The sequence below is a fragment of the Microtus pennsylvanicus genome, chromosome 2 (genome assembly GCF_037038515.1).
Source record: "Microtus pennsylvanicus isolate mMicPen1 chromosome 2, mMicPen1.hap1, whole genome shotgun sequence".
NCBI lineage: Eukaryota > Metazoa > Chordata > Mammalia > Rodentia > Cricetidae > Microtus > Microtus pennsylvanicus.
This window is the reverse complement of record NC_134580.1, coordinates 78,330,747-78,351,173: the sequence shown is the minus strand read 5'-3', so window position 1 is coordinate 78,351,173 and position 20,427 is coordinate 78,330,747. Positions and strand designations below refer to the sequence as shown.

Sequence of the window (20,427 nt, the reverse complement as noted above, 5' to 3'; positions counted from 1 at the left end):
CCCATACACTTCATCTAGGCATCACTAAAACCCCATCGAAAGCTATTAGCTACAACTGAGGCCCCAGTAGAGTTAAAATAGGTATAATTCTAGCTGGGAAGATGGGCTATTGTGATTGAAGTGGGAGGGAGTGTCCACAGGAAGTGACAAGATCAAAGATGACCATGAGAATAAGCAGTGACTGCAGAGTAGAGGACAAGGCCATTGAAAGAAAATTCAAGGACCTGATCTGCCATCGTTTCAGAAAGAATTTTTTTCTATGGATATCAAAATTATCAAGAAGTGTGACATGAGCCACTCTTAGGAGAGTGACCATGAACCAGGTCACCTGAATAAAATAAAAGCTTTAAGGAAAGATGGGGAGGGCTGGAGAGATCATGGCTTAGTGGTTAAGAGCATTGGCTGCTCTTCCAGAAGTCCTAAGTTCAATTCCCAGCAACCACATGGCGGCTCACAACCATCTGTAATGAGATCTGGCGCCCTCCTCTGGCATGGGGGCATTCATGGAGGCAGAATGTTGTATACATAATAAATAAATAAATGTCTTTTTTTTTTAAAAAAAAAGAAAGATGGGGTACGTCTGGAGTCAACAATGGCCACAGGAAGAAGAGGCTGTGACTAGAATAGCCTGGCGATACTGCGCCCATTCTGAGGGGGAGGCTGTGGTCTACAGGAGGTGAGAACAAGAAGACAAGCACTTTCATTTCCAGGTCTGCAGTTTGGGGAACACTGGAGGGCAACAACAGCATTTGGACTATTTGTAGGGAACCAAGGAAGAACCAGGATTCCAACCAGGACAGTCATTCTCCACGTGCTCCAAGACCAGGGTCAGCCATGCCCAGGACCCAGGCAGAGATCCATGAGAGTAACATGACTCTCACAGAGATCCAAAGGGTCATCTACCTTCTTCATTCCAATTCTTTCTTAAGTCCACTGCTGTTCTGGGGGCAGTGTGCCCGTGCCAGTGTGAAAGGCTGAATGCCGAGCTAGCGGAATCCAGCAGTCCTCCACGAGGCTGAATAGAAAGTCTCAGAGATGCACCAGCCTCTTCTTTCCCAATGTGTCATTCTGAACAATCTTATCTTTCATAAAATATGCAGTAATTGTATTATTTTAAACTTCCTGTATTAGTTTTAACTTTTAATTTTGAATGTAGGAAGTACGGACAGATACCATATTTAGAGCACCGAATCACTTTTTTAAATGATTGAAAGCATCTTGAGATTAAAATATTGATCTTCTAAGTATGGACTTACAGGTTGGTAAGGCACTGAGGTTTACAGGATTCTGCTGGTGAGGAACCTTTGGACTGAGAGAACAGGGAAGAGGCTCTTGACAACAGACTGGGCTGGGGAATGGATCAGAAAAAGGGGGGGAGAGAAATGATAATTTGATGATGTCGTTTAGGGGATCAAGAGATCCTTATTTGGCCTTATTGCTTGTGCTGATCAGAGGGCAATCAAGAGGCTGCAAGGGTCTCTAGGAGACAAGAAACACGTGCCAGAGAGGAACAGCTTCTGCTGGGCGCGGGGATGAGGGTGGGGTGAGGAGATCAACCCAGAAGAGCTCAAGCATCCTAACTATGTGTGGATTATAGTTTCTGTTTTTCATATTGATGTTTTTGTTTGTTTGTTACAAGGTCTCACTGTATGGTACAGGCTGGCCTGGAACTTAAAGCCCTGCAATGGCTGTCGCCATGCCCTGCAGTTAAGAGCATGGACTACCACCATACTTGACACTTTCATTTTTTTATTGTATTTAATCTCTCTGTGTATCTCTCTCTCTGTGTGTGTCTATCTCTCTGTCTCTTTCTACTTCTGTTTGTCTGTCTCTCTGTGTGTACATGGAGAGGTCAGAGGACAATTTTCAGGTGTTGTCCCAGGGATAAAACTCAGATCATCAGGCATGGAGGCAAGAGCCTTAAACCACTGAGCCATCTCATTAGCCCCCAAAACAGAACCTTAGTTTTAATTTTTATGACTAAAATGTAAAGAAATTGATATGTACATGAATGTTATATGTGGTATTCATGTGTGCACATTATTTGTGTGTATGAATGAAGGTACAAACATGCACACGTGTGGAGGTCAGAGGACAGCCCTGGATGTTAGTTCCACCTTCTACCTTGTTTAAGACCGGGATTTCTTGTTTAGTGCTGAATTTGAGACAGGCTAATTGGTCTGAGAGCTGGGATTCTCCTGCCATTACCTTCTACCTGTATAGAAACACCCCCGTTACAGACGCTTGTGCTGCACCCCAGCTTTTACGTAGATTATAAGGGTTGAGACAGGGACGAGCATTTTAAGCCACTGGGCGATCTTCCCATTCCCTAACTTGCATTAATTTGTTGTTATCATTATTGTAAGACTTGCTTCTTTTATTTTGTGTGTATGACAATTTTGCCTGCACATATGTATGTGCACAATGTGTCATGATTAATAAAAACACAGAGACAGAAATTGGGGTTCAAGCTGAAGGTCAGAAAAGCAAAGCAGCCAGTCACTGGCTCTTACCTCTCCCTCAGTCTGAAATGGCCATCCTGCCTCCAGAAATCCTAAGAACAAGATTGACTGAGAGCTGTCTCCTCCCATCTTATATTCCTCTCTAGTGCTGGGATTGAAGGTGTGCACCACTACCACCCAGTTTCTATGGCAAACTAGTGTGGCTACTGGGATTAAAGGTGTGTGTCACCACTGCCTGGTCTGTAAGGCTGAGAAGTGCGGCTGTTTTATTCTCTGAACTTCAGGCATACTTTATTTATTAAAATACAAATGAAATATCACTACAGCACAATATTTGTGCCTGGTGTCTGCGGAGGTCAGAAGGGAGTGTTGATCATGTGACCCTGGAGTTACTGATGGTTGTGAGTCACCATGTGGGTGGTGGGAACCAAACCTGGGTCGTCAGCAAGCACCGTTAGTTTGCATCCTTAAAAGGCAGTCTGGTTGTCACAGCTCGTCTTTTCCTGTGTTGTGTCCACCCGCCATTTCCAGCCACTTGACATAACTCATGAAACCATCCACTGCTCCATGTCACAGTCAGAAGCGTGGTGGTTCTTGGCACAGGTACCTTTAAGTACCTTCTGTGATGATGGAGGGAGATGGGAATCTCCTTTGTGGATGAACGTTAGTATTTATTTGGAATGCACCCCAATGGCCCAGCCTTAATGGGTAGGTGTGTGTCGACCTCTATTATAGCCCAGCATTTCCACTGAAAAACAAAGCATTATCTATGAGCACGTGCCTTCCCTCATCCATCGAGCACACCAGACAGTCCTGCATCCCTAAAGTTATAGTAGCACAATCATCAGGGCTCAATCCCTGAGCATCACCATCTCTTTCTTCCTTGGTTTATCACTGCCAAGTCCTAAAGGGTCCACTGCTGATCTGCTCATCCTGTCTTCTGTTGAGATCTTCTAGGAACTAAACTCGAGTCCTGTAGAAGAGCAGTAGGCACCCTCAACCAGCCCAGTGAGAGCTTCCTTTAAAAAAAATGCCCAAAGGGGTGACACATACCTTTATTCCTAGCACTCAGGAGGCTCAGCAGGGGGATTTTTGAAAGTTTGAGGTTGGCCTGGTCTATATCTATATAGCAAGTTCCAGGACAGCCAGGGCTACATAGACCTTCTTCCTAATAGAAAAATAAGATTCATAATTTTGACTTTATGTATATGAATGTTTACCTTTACATATGTAGCTCAGAGTCCTTCTCAGGAGAGCACAGAGAAGCTGCAAAAAAAAAAAAAAAAAAAAGACTCTGAGACCAGACCAGTGCCTGGCAAAAGCAGAAACTAACCGAGCTTCCTGGAAAGAGGTTTGTATCAGAGTCACTTAGAAAGGACACTTTTCAAGCTATTGAGTTGCGGGGGAGTATGCAGTATGCTCCAGGTTCCCAGCTTTGTGAGCCGGCGGGGGGAAGAGAGGACTTTGGTGATGCACCTGTCTTTGAGTTATTTCTGCTCACCCACGCTCTTGTAAGTAACCCCAGTAAAATTCATTGTTTAGCCGAAGTGGACTTGGATGGTATCTGTCCTTTGGTCTGTTGTGAGAACTCTGGGGTGAGCACGCACGTGTGTTGTGTCTCCCTGGGGAAAATGTTGTCAGATAACTCATGGGCATAAGTAGCCTCTTATGGCACTCGACCTGAGTCTGTCATCTTTGTGTTACTAGCACACACCCAAGACACTCAGTCTAGGATGACAGGTTTGCTTTGGGCCCTGGTTTTATTGGTTGGCCTTACTGTGTGAGCTGAGAAAGAAGGGCCTGGGGTCGGCCCTGCCTCCCCCTTCAGGGGCAAATTCTCAGCGATCCACCACTTTCTGCTTGACCCATTCTCTTAATAGCGCCACACTAGGAACCAGATTTTACCAATGTCCTTTGTGGGACACTCAAGGTACAAACTGATCATAAAACCCTTCCATGACTTCCAGTGGTGACTGGATGCCAGTCCATCTGGTGGTGATAGGACCAGGTCCTATCTGATGTGACCTTGATTTTGTTCCAGAATTCATTCTTTCCCCTTTTTTTATTTGTTTGTTATCTTTCGCACAGGTGGCTGCTCTTCCCTGCCCTTCAGCTTCCCAAGTTTATTCCTGACTCAGGCTTCCTGTGCTGCTGGGAGTGCTTCTCATTGTGTCGGTCTCACTCCATAATTACCTCCTCGGAGAGATCATTCCCGAGCACTGTTCATAGAGCCCTTCTCTCTTGCCTGGTCACTAGTGTTCTGATCTCTCCTTTTCACAAAATTCACCAGTATTGAAACCTGTTATGGGTTAAATGTGCAGTGTCTCCCACAACTTCATATTTGCACATTTGGTCCCCAACTGGTGGTGCTGTCTTGGGAGGCTGCAGAACCTCCGAGGAAAGAAACATGGTTGTCAAAGTGGCTTCCTGAAGGTGAGGCTCTGAGGGTCATAGTCCAGCCTGTTTGTAGCGAAGCTATTTACCTCCTGATCTACCGATGTGTGAGCAGCCTCTGCCACATTCCTCTGCTACTACGGCCACCATGCCTTTTCTGCTATGTTGGACGACATCCCTGAAACTGTGAGCTGAAATAAATCCTTTCTCCCTCAGGTTGTTTCTTCCAGGTTTCTATCACAGCAGAAAGAACGTTCCATAGTAGAAAAAGTGATCCCTGTCCTATGTGTTTGTCTCTTGCTCCTTGAAGGTAGGAACCACACCTTTTTGTTCATTCTTGCACCTCTAGTACTTAACACAAATCAACAACTGCACAATGTTTTGGCCCACCAGTGGAGTTGGGATTGTGCAAAGGAATAACTGAAATTTTTTTCCAAGAGACTATTCGTGTAGGATCTCTACCTTGCTTTCCATCTGCAATACCTACTTTTTCAAGCGTTCTCGTCATTTTCAAAGTATGAAATAATCACCAGCTGTCTTAAATGGGAATGTGGACACTCCTCAATACCCAAAGAAGAAGAAAAAAGTCAAGGACTAATGTATTTAAAATGCTCTGTTGCTGACTAGAAAAAGGTGGAAGGGAATTTTCACTGGTTGTTTGTTTCATCTTAATTCTACCCCACCCCCAGCAAACGTCAAGGTTCTGACCTTTTCTGGTGGATGCTGGATGGAGGGAGTGTGTGTGTGTGTGTGTGTGTGTGTGTGTGTGTGTGTGTGAGATAAACCTTCCCTGTGTACCAAAGGTCGCTGATTTTATACCTTGCAATTGGGTCAGATGCAGAACACGTTTCTTATATGGTCCTGCTTTTATGGCTGGTGAGTGCTGAGGATTTCTCGGTGCTTATGCGAGTTCTCTATTCAGGGTGGCACCTATCGTGAATAACCACGTTAACTTATTTTATGACTGGAGCTTTGAGTCCTGAATGTACACATGACTGAAAGAATTACCTATGCGCCGTACCTCTACCATAACCTCTGCGGCAAAAGATCTAGGAGTTTTGAGGTCTCCCCTCCTGCCCTCTCCCCCCTGCACGTAAAAGGAGGGAGGCTGGGGAGATTAGCATAAAACCCTTGTTTGGGGAATCAGAAATGCTTGAACAAAGCTGGATTTGGGCATTCTACGCCTGTACTCTGAGTGCTGTGGCAGCAGAGATAGGAGGACCCATCCCTCAAGCTCACCATCCAGCCACTCCAGCAGAAGGGATGAGGCTCAGCATCATTGAGAAACCCACCTCAAAAAATAGCGTGGGAGCAACTAAAGAATCCAGCCCTCTTCAGTCTCTGGCCTCCACCCTGTATACACATGTGCATGTCTCCTTCTCCAAGTGCACACACACAGACATGCACACGGGAGACAAGACAAGGTCTGGAGGGAGGCGGTGCCTTTCCTCACTGAGGTACGGAAGGTGATCTAAGCTAGAGAGCAGACCCCTATGGCCTAAACTGGAGACAGTGCATCACTCCTGTTGGCTACCAAGCCTGTAAGGCTCTGCCTAGTTTAGTACTGTTGACTCTAGTGGGTTCCTGTTGTGATTCAGAGTTGGAAGCAGGTAACGAAACAAAAGGAAGAGCCTGTATTGACTTCACAGAAGCCCTGTGCTATTCTTTCCTGCTTGAGGATGGTGTTGACCGCTCATCTGACTGTGGTCTGACTGGGGCTCTTCTTGGGTGGCAATGAGGAAAAAGGTTGGGTGGGCAGGATTGCCATAAGAACAAAGAAAAAGCAGAACAGCAGACCTTTGGAGCCGAAGGTAGTTTGTGTTCCTAGGGGCCTCCCCCCTAAAGGCCTTTGCTTCTTCCTGCCTTCTGTGCCCACTTGTCTGTCTGTCTCCTCTGCGGCTGCCTTTACCTTAGTAGTACTCAAATGATGTCACTAAGTGTAAAGCTTTGAAAACAATGGGTTCTCTCTCTTGCTAGGGGTAAAATGTTTGAAGCCCATGACACTCGATTGCATGATCGGCTTGCTCAGAACTCTGGCCCCTCCTAGCCCAGGCATCTCTCTCAAGGTACAGTGAGAGTAGCCTAGGCCAGGAGCCAGAGAAGCAGGGAGTGGCTGCGATTGTGGCAAACTAGAAACAGGGAGGAAAGTATTGCAAAGTTGGTCGTGTGGTCCTGCAGGCCTACAGTAAGGCTAACACCGCTGCTCCTAGGTCCTTCATGGCAGGCTGAGAATCTGTTTTTAATGTGAAGTTTTCTTTTCTTATTTTTTTAAATATTTAAAAATTTATTATGTATACAATATTCTGTCTGTGTGTATGTCTGCAGGCCAGAAGAGGGCAACAGACCTCTTTACAGATGGTTGTGAGCCACCATGTGGTTGCCGGGAATTGAACTCAGTACCTTTGGAAGAGCAGGCAATGCTCTTAACCGCTGAGCCATCTCTCCAGCCCTAAAATGAAGTTTTGTGATTGAAGAAAATGGAAGGCGTGAAGTTCAAATAAGAAGCGTCTAACTAGTCTATCTGCAGACAGTCTGTAGCGTCTATAATCTAGAGGCCTGACCTTTTAGCTTTCTCTTCTTCCTTTCTCTATTTCTAGTTCTGAAAATGGAATATGATTTACCCAATACTTTTTTGGGACAGATTGTGTCAAAGGACAAATCTATGGCTTGGTTGAACTTAAGTCAGGTTCCCACTCTTAGTCCTAAAAGGGCTGCCTAGGAGTTACCCTTTCATCTGAAGCCTGGTTTGGGCCAAGTTCCACTTCAGAGACTGACATGCAAACTCTACAAGGGGGTATGCTTAATAAAGAATGAGATAGCACCCCCCACCAAATGAGTGCTTAAATGGCTTGATCTGTGTTGAATGCTCCCAGCAAGACTCTGTTTCTTAGTTAGAAAAGGCAGTGCTCACTACACATACATATACATACAATACATATACATACACATTACACATACATGTATATACATGTGTGTATATATACACATATATTTATATATTTGCAAAGTGACAAGCATGAGAGAATGGCATTAGAGAAGTCCTGATTTACATCAGAATACTGGCTTCTCCTTTTAAGAAGATTCTGTTTACAAAATTGGCGGCACTAATTGGGTGTGTGGTGTGGATAATCCCATCATTCAGAAGGTGGAGGAAGGGGAACCTGGAGTTCAAAGTCATCCTAGGTTAAGGGAGTTGAACACCAGCCTGGACTTTGAGAGTGCTACCTCAGCAAACAAGAAAGCAAGCAAGCAAACTTAAATTAGCAAAACTTCAGGTTAAAACCTCGTGAAAACTTGCTCTCAATCTTTGGATATTTTTTTCTCAGCCCCTCCTTTTTTCCTTCCCAGGAAGATGCTTTTCCACAGGGAAGAGTGTCTCCTCTCATCCTTGGACAGGTCTAGTAATTAGTGTACCCCCCCACACACACCATTGCGCAATGCTCTGCTCAGCAGAGACGGGGTCAGAGGCAGCATAGGATGAATTTATTTATAGTTCTATTTCTACAGTATACCATGGGCATACTGTGTGCCTGGCACTGGTCTGGGAACTTGGATAATAACCATCAGAGAACAGAAGGAATGATTTTTAGATAGTTGTCTTTGTAGATAGGTGGGAAGGAAAATTAACTTATGTGATACATAATATATTGCAAGGTAATGGATGCTAAAGGGGAAAAGGGGTGGCGTGAAGGATGTTGGGGAAAAGGAATGGATTGCAATTTTATTTGTATTGAGACAGACTTTCCTTATACAGCCTAGGCTGACCTGGAACTTCAGGTTCTCTGGTACTGCTTCCTCGTGCTCTGTTTACAGGCAGATAGAAATAAAGTAGGTCTCCCTGAACAAAGAGCTGTAGGGAGGAGCCCTGGAGAGGGAAATGCCAGTCTCAAGGCTATCCTTTCCCCATGGTAGGGATAACAGTAACAACAGTTTTCTGTCCTGTGATTCCTGTGGAGATTCTCCGGAAGTCCACAGTGTGTATTCCTTACATCCTTATCAGTGAACCTGAGATAGTTATTAATTATTCCCATTTCAAAGGAGTAAACTGAGGTCCAACGGGATGCTATTCTGAGGCTAGGACGGAGGTGATGGTGTACATCCAGGCCTTGAAGCTGCAGGCTTTTGGGCTTTCTCCTTTTCCTCCTCCTGGCCTTTCTTCCAGTTTCTCCTACTTTTTTGTTTTGCTTTGAGACTGGGTCTCTCCATGTAGCCCAGAATGCAGACCAGGCTGACTTTGAACTTGCAGAGATCCACCGGACTTAAAGACCTCTGCCACCCTGTTGGGCAGGCCAGCTTTTGCTTCTTGATCTCTGCCTATTCCCCAGGCTATCTGCCTCCTGCACTGTGCTGTGCACCTTCCCCGATATGGAGGAGATTCTTAGAGTGAGATTTAAGGGCCTTCTGTCCATCTTGGGGGTTCTTTTCAGAATCCTTTAGATTTCTCTACTATCCCTGGGCTCATAGACTCCTCTACACGCACAGCTTAACACAAAGGCTTCATGGGGTTACAGGGACCAAAGCAAACTCACACTTAGTTTTAACCAAAAAAGGGAACATACATCTTTTCCTTCATCAAATGTCACTGTGGTTTTAAAGTTTACATGTTAATAGGAGGTTGGACAGCGCTTTTAAAAGTAGTTCCCGCTCAACCACAGGGTCACTTATGCTAACAAGGAGTCCTACAAACAGCTGCATAAAAGAATTTTCTTTTTTGAGACTAGGGTTTATATAACCCAGGGTGGAATAGAACGCACTGTGTAGAGCACTATGTCCTTCCTAAACTCTTGGTCTTCCTACCTCTACCTCCAACGTGCTGCAGTGATTCTCAACCACCCTGATGCTGCGACCCTTTAACAGAGTTCCTCATGCTGTGGTGACCCCCCAACCATAAAATTATATTTGTTACTACTTCATAACTGCAATTTTGCTACTGTTATGAATCATATGTAAATATCTGTTATGTAGGGTATCTGATATGCGACCCCCCAGGGGGGTCATGACCCATAGGTTGAGTAACACTGTGCTAGGATCAGGAATGCTCCACAATCAGCTCAAATTCTTAGCACCTTCCAAAGAACAACAATAAAAATAAATAAATAAATAAAAATAATTTTAGTGTTTTTAAATTTTTACATTCGTTGATTTTCTGTGGTTTCAATTCTGAAGACCTGTTGTGTTCGCGAAACCTTCGCCTGGAAAGATAATCCCAGATCTTTAAAGTCGTTTTGCAATGCTAAACAAGAGACGCAAACAAGTGTGGAATCTGTTTGAGAACCTTTCCTTAAAACGGAGTCGCGCGTGCGTGCTCCAAAGCAACAACAAAACCCTCTCTGTCTCAGGAATGTTCTGCAGACCTCCGCTCCTTTTTATCTGGTTGCACAAACACCTCTGGGCTCCTGAGCAGTTTCTTTTCGCGAGGTTAGCAGTGGGAGGTCAATCTCTCGGGCGAGCGAAACGTATCTCAGAGTTCCTTGACTTGCAGCATCCTCCCCTGCTTTTTAAGACCACGAGTTTGGATTTCCTGAAATTGTTGAGGTGAATTTCAGCGCAGGGTCCCCCGCCTCCTCTTGTTGCTGGAGAGGAGTCGTGGGACGGGGTGAAGCGAGGCGGGGGCGTTGGAGAGAAACTTAGAGCGATGTGCACCGGACAGGAAAAGTGGGAGGAGGTGGGGGAGGAGAGGAGGCGGCCGTAAGTTGAGAGAGAGGAGGGAAACAGTCACCAGTCACTCCGGGAACTACTCCGGAGAGGAACCCGGGCTGTACGCCACCAGGCGGAGGGCAGAACTGGGAGAGGACCCAGGAGGGGAGACCTAGGCGAAAACCATTCAGATCGCTTGTTTCTCTCCAGCGAGAAAACTTTCCCTGGAACGCCGGAAACTTTTTCCTGCGCGCGCAGTGTCTGAAACGGAGGCGAGCGGCGGCGGTGCGCGGCTCGACTCGGGTGACTCACGCCGGGGACCCCAAGGGGGTGAGTGGGGAAGTCCCTGGAGGGCCAGGAGTCATCCGTTCTGCAACTTCACAGACTTGGAAAACAACTCGGCGAGCGTGACCAGGGGGTGGGAACGGGGGTCAGAGGAGGCTCCGAGTGATTAAGGAGCCTCCGCACAGGATGCCGAGGGTGGCGAGGTAGACCACCAAGAAGTGGATAAGGAAGGGGCAGGCCACCCTTGGCTTAGTGTGAGCGAGGAAGCCCTGTGAATGACTTTGGGGAGATGCTGCTGATGGGGGGAGACCCATTAGCGAGATAGGAGGCAGAAAAGAGTACGTGTGTCTGCTTCATCCTCCCACGGCCCGAGGAGCAGATCTAAAGAGCCACGGGTGCTCAGGGGGAGACACAGACGCGAAGCCGACCCTCCCACCCGTCCCCTTCTTTCCTGGAGGGGGCCTGCAAGCACAAGGTGGCCACTTGGTTGCATGCGCTGTGCAGGTCACTGTAGCTAGGGGACCGCCCGCCAGAGACCTGGCCCCTGGTGGCGGGAAACTCTGGACAGCTCGCTGCGGTTTAGTGCTGGGCGCCCGTGGTGTCCCCTTTCCGCTTCGTCTTTCGCGCCCGCGGGGCGTTGGGCTGGGATTTCCTCCACGCGCCTCGTGTGTGCGCGCACTGCGCGTTTTTGCGCGCAGGGGGCGCTGTGGGACCCGCGCTCGCAGCAAGACTTGGTTCCCAGAGATCGCCCCCAGTCTTCCGTGGACTGTGACAGGGACCAGGTGTGCTTGAGAAGTGTCTTCATGGATAGATTCTAGGGTGCTACCTTCGTGGGCAGTAGGGTTTTCCCCGATTTCTGCCCTCGCCCTGCCGGGGATCACATGCCACCGCCGCCTCTTCCTCCGCGGTGCCAGAAGCCCGCGTTTTGCTTGTCAGCAGTAAAGTGGAGAGTATTTATAGACGCCACTGCAATCCTGCGGTGTGCAAGGTTTCAATTACTGCTCTGCGTCGCGCCCAAGACGAGATGCTTACGCGCGTCGGCTCAGCTACAAGTCTGCTGCTGAGACCCGCATGGAAAAAAATCTCCAGGCATCCAAAACTTGGAGTTTTGGAATCCTTCCCCAGGAGACACATGCAAATTCAGAAAGTCATGATAAGGAGAACAACAGTCCAGACAATCATCCTGTCAGCCCCTTTCCCCAACCCGTCTGCCTTCTTCCAGCATGGCATCCATCAGCCTTCAAGACTGCGCCTTTGACCATCTACTAGTGATATTGACCACTTAAGGTTTGAAGTAATAGTATTTCTTCCCTCCCGCCCCCCGCATACTGCAAAAGGTCATTGTTAGATCTGCTAAATTACTCTGGAGATAGAAGGCGCTGTTGACTGATAACACCAAGCTGCAAGAAAATCAGGATAGAAATGGAAATCAATGTAGTCACATTTTAAAATTAGCCCCTAGTAAGGTTCCTTCTACAGCTGGAGAGAGTACGGTGGTCTACCAGGTGGCACTGGGCAGAGGCGTCCTCTCGTTGCATTACTGAGAAAGGACCAGCGTGGCCGTGGAGAGTGGTCTCTGTGTCAGGTTGCCTTCCACAGAAGGCGAGCAATGGCTGGCCAGGCTACCAAGCTGTCTCTGGCTTCTCCACATCCACATGTCATTCTAGTAACATCTGGACCCATTCATGTGTAAAAGAAAGTCGGAAGTAGAAATAAGCCTGCTTACATTGGGTCTAACCTGAGTATAGCCGGTGAAGCGCATTTCTTTCAGCTCCTGGAGGGGCATGGCTATGTATTTATTTCAATGTGTGTAATTTTAGCAGTTATCTTTAATGCTGAAACATTAAGAAAAACCTGCTTCTTGCCAGGCAGCGGTGGCACATGCCTTTAATCCCAGCACTCGGGAGGCAGAGGCAGGCGGATCTCTGTGAGTTCAAAGCCAGCCTCGTCTACAAAGTGAGTTCCAGGACAGTCAGGGCTGTTAAACAGAGAAACCCTGTCTCAAAAAAAGAAAAAAAAAAGATCCTTCCCCAAACAAAACCTCCTTCTGAAAACGGTGAAAACTAGATTAGGTTTGGGCACCCGAGACGTCTTCCCCTTCTGTAGGATTCCCCAGATGTTCACTAGATCATCATTTAGTTATATTTGTGTGTCTGTGTGTGTGTCGTGTGTTATGTCTGTATGTATATGCATATTGCATTGTGTGTGTGTGTGCCAATGGCAGTGTCTTCCTCAGTTGATTCCTATTTTGTGTTTTGAGTCAGGCTTTCTCACTGATTTCACTAATTGGCTGGCCAGCAAGCCTGTGGGATCTCCCTCTGCAGAGCTGCCCCAGTGCAAGCAAGCCTTCAGGTCTGCTTCCTCAGGCTTGTGTGGCAATGGAGCTGTTCCCCCGCCCACATGCTGGGTTGTTGTTTTTTTCAAATGGTGTAGAGCACACAATTACTGAAAACGTCCTTCTGGTCCCAGAGCCCCACTGCAATGCTTCCCTGAGAACTCCACTGAGAGAACTTACCTGGATGTTCTATTCTCAGCTTACTTATTAACTCAGTGCATGTCAACGTTTAATCCACACATCGGGAGAAGGAACAACTTGTGCGCCTTCAGCTCTTTTCACGTTCCTCTGTCCTAGTGAAACGGGTGTGCGTGCCTGTGAAAGAGCCCCTGTACCAGGTGAAACAAATTCAAAGCCTTTTCCGAATTGCGGACTTTCTTTAGTCCATGTTGCAGAACCAGGCCAGCATAGGATTGATTTGAGGGCTTGCATGTGCATCTCTGTGAGGGAATTCTTACAATGCCTGCATCTTCGAAGGGCTTGGTCTGTAGAGCTACCTGCCTCTATGCAAGCTGTAAACACCTTAGAGGCAGTGCTTATAGATAAAACTCATTTCCTTACAGAGCAGAGAGAATTAATACCTCTGTCTCTGAGATTTGAAGGGAAGATTTATGTGCCCTGTCCAGGATTTGGGGTACCCTGGTAAGCAGAAGGCCTTGCTTTTATAAAGGAAGAAGCCACACTGTAGTCAGTGAGAAACCATCAGAGATCAGATTGAGATCATTCACATTTTGGCAGACTCCCAAGTTCTCAAGATGGTTGTAGTGGTTTACACGGAAGTTTCTGAACCAGAAGTCAGTGTTCCAGCTACACGGGGAATCTCCAGTGGGGGAAGAGGTGGTTGTAGTACTCAGTGGCCTCAGGGGGATAGGCCCGTGGAAGGAAAGGGATATAGAGTCAATATAGAGAATAACGCTATGCTGGTTTGGGAAGGAGTGGTCCTCGGTCACAGAGCCAAATAAGAAGACTTGGTGAATGACATACTGGATGCAGTTCTCAGAGGGGGAGCAGTGGGAAAGTAAGTCCCCCACCTCCTGGGAGTGCCTTTTGTTATTCTGCGCCAGCTTATAGGCTGTAGATGTAAGGGAGCCCGTGAGACCTGTTTCCATTTTAATTGGACTTGGCCCTGTGAGCTAACAGTCACTCATTCGCTCTTTAAATATTCTTTTCTTATGCTTTGCCAGTTTATAGCCTTTGTAGATCAATGCTTGGGTTTCATTTAGGAGACAGAGAAAGAGGGGGGAAAACGCCCAGAGGTTAGTGATTACCAAATTGGATTAAGTTCTGTCTAGCAGCATTTAAAGAAATGCTGCTTGCTCTCTAATTACCATTAACGAGGAATTTAAACACTCTATTAAATAGAAGCTGGCTAAAAAAACCTGCAGCATTCTTAACTGTAACATATTCTAGAATTTAAGGCGTTTTTATATAGTATATAAATGTAGAGATATATACGTGTGTGCGTGTGTGTGTGTGTATATATATATATATATATATATATATATATAGAGAGAGAGAGAGAGAGAGAGAGGAGAGATCTACATATATATGTAGATCTCGCTATCTAAGCCTTACATTTCCGTAGCAGACAATGCATGACATTTTTATAAAAATCAGAAGTTCATGGCCATGTTCAGCCACTTTCAGCAGCCTCTGGAGAACCCAGTTTGCTGAGGTAGCCTAGAAGGTTAGTGGAGAATGGAGAACTCTCCAGAAGACTCTTCCTCTTGACTGTGGTCTATGGAAGGCCCTGCTGCTGTCCAGCATAACGACATGTGCCGTATACTCTGCGTGTTATTACGTGTGACATCGGATTGTATATTTCCTCATGCCTTTCTCTGCTCTCCCAAGCTCCCTTCTCGGTCCTGAGGTATCAGGAGAAGAACCTCAAGTGTACACTCAGGTTCTCTCTTGCGCATCAGCAATGCCTCCTCCTCTCACTTCTCTTCTTACTTTACAGAGCTTTTTTTTCCAACCTTGCTGGTGCTCTTGACACTGGCTGAGTTCTTGGTTTTGTGGAAGGAGCTGGGTTGCTTGCAAATTTGGGGATTAAAGAAAGGACTGTGTTGGGTCTGTTTGGACCGTTGGGATATGCGTCAGTTCAAGCAGAGCCTGCAACAATAGCCAAAGGTTGTTTCTCCTTGTGCAGAACTGGGACGCAATCCTACCCCTGGCTCCGAAATGTGTCTGTATTAACCTGCTCTGAGCGGCTTCCGACCCTGTCACAACCTGCTCCTGACCTCAGCAGCGCAGCTCCTCAGGGTAAACTCTTTCATATTTGCTGTTGAATGCTTCAGAAATCCTTTGGAAGTGACTCATCGTCCTCTTCTTGTGTCTCTGGGAGACCAAGTCAACTTTGGCAGGCGTTTGGAGAACTCTGAAGCATCAGGCAGTTGTCTTCCTCCTCCCCTTGGAGCCCTTGGACTATTTTACTTGTGATATCTGCAGACAAAATTAATGGGTGGTATTTAAAATTATTTTTTAAAAATTCACCTACCAGCAGGATAATAGATGTCTTTTAGGCCTCAGAAAAACCCTCACAGGATGCCCCCTTTTACACACACACACACACACACACACACACACACACACACACACACACACACCTCTTCCCAAAGATCTGTTTTAATGCAGAGTTGTTACCTGTGCCCACTGTTAGCCTTTACTGGCACTGGGGACCACACGGGCTGGGGACTTGAGGTTGGGAATCTGACTGAGGCTCTGCCTTGAGTGACTCTGATCACAGTGTACTATCTTCTCAGTTGTTCTGGACTTCACTTTTGCTGTCTACAAATCTTGTAAAACTGACCTACTCCTAAGTGTCATCCAGGATGGCCAAAGTGCTCACAAATCTGTTGTGTGGTACTCTATCTGGGAAGATGTGCACAGATGTCTCTTCACCCCACATAGGGAACCAGGGACAGAGCAAAGTAATGATGCCTCCAAAGTTCAAATTGGTGAACCAGTGAGTGTTTTTCCCCCCCTCTGAGACAGGGTTTCTCTGTAGCTTTGGAGCCTCTCCTGGAACTAGCTCTTGTAGACTAAGCTGGCTTCGAACTTATAAAGATCCACCTGCTTCTGCCTCCCGAGTGCTAGGATTAAAAGTGTGTGCCACCATTGCTCAGCTGAACCAATGAGCTTTTTGTGGTTACTGACAGCCTGGAAGACTCAACGGCAGTGACATGGCCAAAAGCCTAGCTCAGCGTGGGGAACTCTGGATCTCTCTGCATGACATTCAGGCAGATGGACAGGCTGGACTGTCTTTGATGTTTAGCAGTCTTCCTTGGTAATCTAAGTTTGTTGGGGTGGCTGGGGCTTGTGAATCTAATGAGTTTCAGTAACTTCCTAAACTTGGGAGTTGCTTATTTCTTGAGTCTTGGTGAGCCCCTCTCCTTGGTGGGATGTTTTTATTCATAAGAAATTGCTACATAGCAGGGTCACAAGGAAATCCCATGAAACTACAATCTGTGGATCCACTGGGTCTACCCCACTCCAGGGTGCTATTGATCATGTAGCATCTCAGAACATAGTGTTTGTGCCCAGATACTAGGGTTTGAAGCAAGGTTTCTCCTCCTTGGCTCTACTGACATTTTGAGCCGCAGAGTTCTTGTGGTGCTGTGAGATGGCCTTTGTCTACTAGATAATCATGGTGTCCTCTGCCCTGAGCCCCACAGTGGTAACAATCCATTCATGCTGACTGTCTCCTAGGGAAACAGGAGACTGTCACTTTGGTTGAGAATGTTGGCCTAGCCCTATGTTATCAGTGCTAGTGTATACTGAGTCATCTGGCATAAACCAGTACCAAACCTTAGTGTTAATGTATCAAAACCCAGGCATGGGCCCCGGAATCTGTCTGCTGTTATCCCTTACTCCTGATACTGTTCTTGGTTTCAGTTAACTACAGCTACTATGAAAATGTTAAATGGGAAATTCCCCAAAGAAACAATTCATGTTTAAATTATATCCTGTTCTGATATATCATGAAGTCTATGCTGTTCTGTGATTTGCTGCTTGGGTGAATCATGCTTTTGTGCAGTGTGCTCCCCTTGTATGCACTACCTGCCTGTTAGTGCCTGAGCAGATGTCAAAGGGATCAGATCCATTGTTACTGTATTGTAGGGCTAGTGTTCAAGTACCCCTTATTTTACCTAATAATGAACACTGACTACAAATCTTTAACAGAGTATGTTATTATTCTATTTTTGTCAATCTCTTTGTTCATTTTATAATTAAACTATCTTAGGTGTGGGATTGGTGTTGTGAACTCGACAGAATCTAGAATCCCCTGGGAGATGTGCCTCTGGGCATATTTGTGAGGCAGAACTTCGATTGTCTTAATTGACGTAAGCAGATCTGCCCACTGTGGGTGGCACCATTCCCTGGCTGGGATCCTAAGCTATGGAAACAAAATGGGAGCTGAGCAGTGGCCTGTGTTTATCACTCTCTCTTCCTGCCCTGTATCTCTGTGGATACAATGTAGTCAGCTTCTTCAGCCTCCTGCTGCCTTGACATTCCCATCATGGTGGGTTGTAGAATAAATCCTTCCTTCCATATGGTGCTATATTGTAGCAACAGGAAAAGAAACTAAGATGATAGATTATGTGTATGTAGAAGAAAAACATGGAATATATGAAATTCATCACTCTTTGTAGATTGAGGCATTCACTGGCGGTGTTGGAACGCACTCTTTGTAGATGATGGGGGACGACTGTCCTTTTTAAGGTGATGGATGCTGTAGTTCTGAGGTTCTGGATAGTACAGATGTTAGGACTGAGCTATGCTGCTGCAGCAGTGGGCCTCGGGGATGTCGTTGAAATTCTCAGAGCCTCCCCATCCAGGGAAAGGGCTTTAGGTACTCATGTGCCGTGCAGATGTGAGCAGGCATCGTCCTGCTGCCGACCTCTGGAGTTGTGTTTCGATGTTGGTTTGGTTGCCGTATTGCTGTATTTGGTTTTACTCAGTCCTGTGTTCATTTTCTCTCAGGCCTACCTCAACAGCCAGTACCAGATTTCTCTACAGTGCCCCTTTAAGCTGCTGCTGCGGCTGAGAACTGGGCATACTTTTCTACAAACTCCAAACACAAGTTTCAAACTGGGAGAGTTGACGCATGAACTTTCCAACTTTTCTGGAAAGGGCGTGTGTAGCAGTGCACAGTGTAGCACAGAAATTTGTAGGCAGGGCCCCGAGGAGCAGAGTTCAGGGTCAGTCTAGACCACATGCTGAGACTCTGTTTCTGAAAAGCAATCCACAATACGAGAGAGACAGACAGATAGAAAGGCGGATGTGCGCTTTATTTAGCCACAGTCCTGCTTGTAATCTTACTGCATTCCTGCCTTGACCATTACTGATTTTGCCCTTTAAGGAGGGGGTCCTATCCTTTTTGTTAGTCATGACCAATTATTCTCTCCTTTTATTTTCTTATTGTTACTAGGCTGCATATATGAGTTGTCTTTACAGCCAGCAGTAGGTATTGGATGCAATGCAATGTCACCCATCTTTGTCTCGCAGAGACAGTGTTGTCTGCCCTCAGGGCTTCTAAAGTTCTTACTATTACTTATCTACCCTGGGGTGGTGGTGGTGCAAGCCTTTAATCCCAGCACCCCAGAGGCAAAGGCAGAAGAATTTGAGTTCAAAGCCAGCCTGGTCTACAGAGTGAGTTCTAGGACAGCCAGGTCTACACAGAGAAGCCCTAACTCAAAAACAAACAAACACAAAACAAAAACGTCTTACCTACAAACGTTTGTTTTCCTTTCTCAAAGTCTCCTTCCCCATGCTTAGTTCCCACACTCCAGAGTCCTGGGCAAGGACTGGGGAACCCATAGTTTTCAGCTGACCTTTGATGGGTCTAGCCTAGTCATTTCCGAATGTATTCTAACATTCTGCCTCTGGTTGTCTGACTGACCATCTTCAGCAGTAACCTTGGTGCCTGTCGCCATGATAGTACTACTTTTGGATGTTTGCTGACAGACCCTGAGCTCTCTGGGGGTAGTTCTTTTAGTCTTCTTTATGGGCCAATGGCTTCTCTGCTTAGGTCCTGGCACATGCTCGACTGTGGTTGAGGTACAGAGACTTTGGCCACTTGTGACTTCTGTGAAATGATTGCATTGCAATAACTCTGCTCCTGACTTATTACCTGGGGAGTTTGTTTTCTCCTCACCCATTTTCTTAGGAACAAGCATTTTATCTCTGAGAGAAGACCTACTTTTCAAGGAACAGCACATTTAACACGGAGCACATTTCCCAGCACTTCAAAGTGCCTCTGGCTGCCAGGCAGTAGCGTTTGACCGCTCCTTCACCCATCAGTGTTTTAGATATATTATGTGTCAGAAATGTAATTGCTCCTTAATGGTGCGTCTCAGCTACCGTCTGCGTCTAGACGTTCTGGCTTACCATTGAGTAGGCACTGCAGAAGCACTGTGGATGACATTCACGGGCCACACCCAAGCCACGTGCACTCCAAGAAAATTGATGTTTTTAAGTGGGGACGTCAAGGTGAGTCAATAGGAAGTGTGGTATTTCCCAGAATTTCGCTTAACTTGCACCAAAGAAAGGGGGGTTTGTTGTAATTATACAGAGGGTTTCTGGTCCAAGCAGTAATGTCATATAGTTACTTATTACCAGTGTCCTCGGTCCTCCAGATAATTAGTGACCTCTGCTGAGTCAAGGTCAAGCCCTGAGCTTGTATCCTGTTTGCTCGGATGTAGAAGAGTGTCCAAATTTGGACTTCTAGATTCTCGGTTTGGTTGCCAGGGAACGCTGAGAAAGTTGTTCATCTTTCTCCTGGGGCCTTTTTCATCTTATTTTGGGACCCAGTGTCTGTCCCTTAGCCTTTTGCATCCTTAGAGATTTCCATGTTGGTTTTGGTTTGTTTATTTTGAGATAGGGTCTCACAGTGTAGCACACACTGACTTGAACCTCTCGGGGCTCAGATTACAGATGTGAGCCACCCCACAGACTTTTGAACACTGGTCCTTAAGAAAATGAGTGTGACCACTGTGCACTCTACATCCTTTCCCTGCTAGGTCTGCAAGTGCCACTGGCTGATCAACTGACCCAGAATTCCTTGCCCTTGTGGTTCTGGTCCACAAGGTGCCGGTGAGTGGGAATGCTCGGATGAATATGTGCTGGATCATGACGAGGATTTTTCTGGCCCCTCTGTAATGCTCTTCCCAGGGACTTAGAGAATTCCTTTTCCTCACCCATTTAAAAGTGTGTGGTACCCAGTACTGTGCTCAGTCTCAGGTGGTGGTAGAAGAAGGCAGGTGGGGCCCTTGCTATGAAGGACTTTTATCCTTTCAGGGCTGGTCAGACTCA

General features: G+C 46.4%; 1 protein-coding gene across 7 annotated transcripts in view; it reads left to right on the top strand.

The window, feature by feature from the left end:
• Prr5l (proline rich 5 like) overlaps positions 1-20,427 on the top strand; it is a 183,369-nt gene that overhangs the window by 89,946 nt on the left and 72,996 nt on the right. The window contains exon 4 of one of the 7 annotated variants that reach the window (XM_075961529.1): positions 5,073-5,166. The exons of 5 other annotated variants lie outside the window; for them this stretch is intronic. The gene's annotated coding sequence lies outside the window, so the exon portion shown is untranslated. Of the gene's footprint in view, positions 1-5,072; positions 5,167-10,579; positions 10,824-20,427 lie in introns of those variants that run through there. One more of the 7 variants, XM_075961528.1, reaches the window with a different exon arrangement.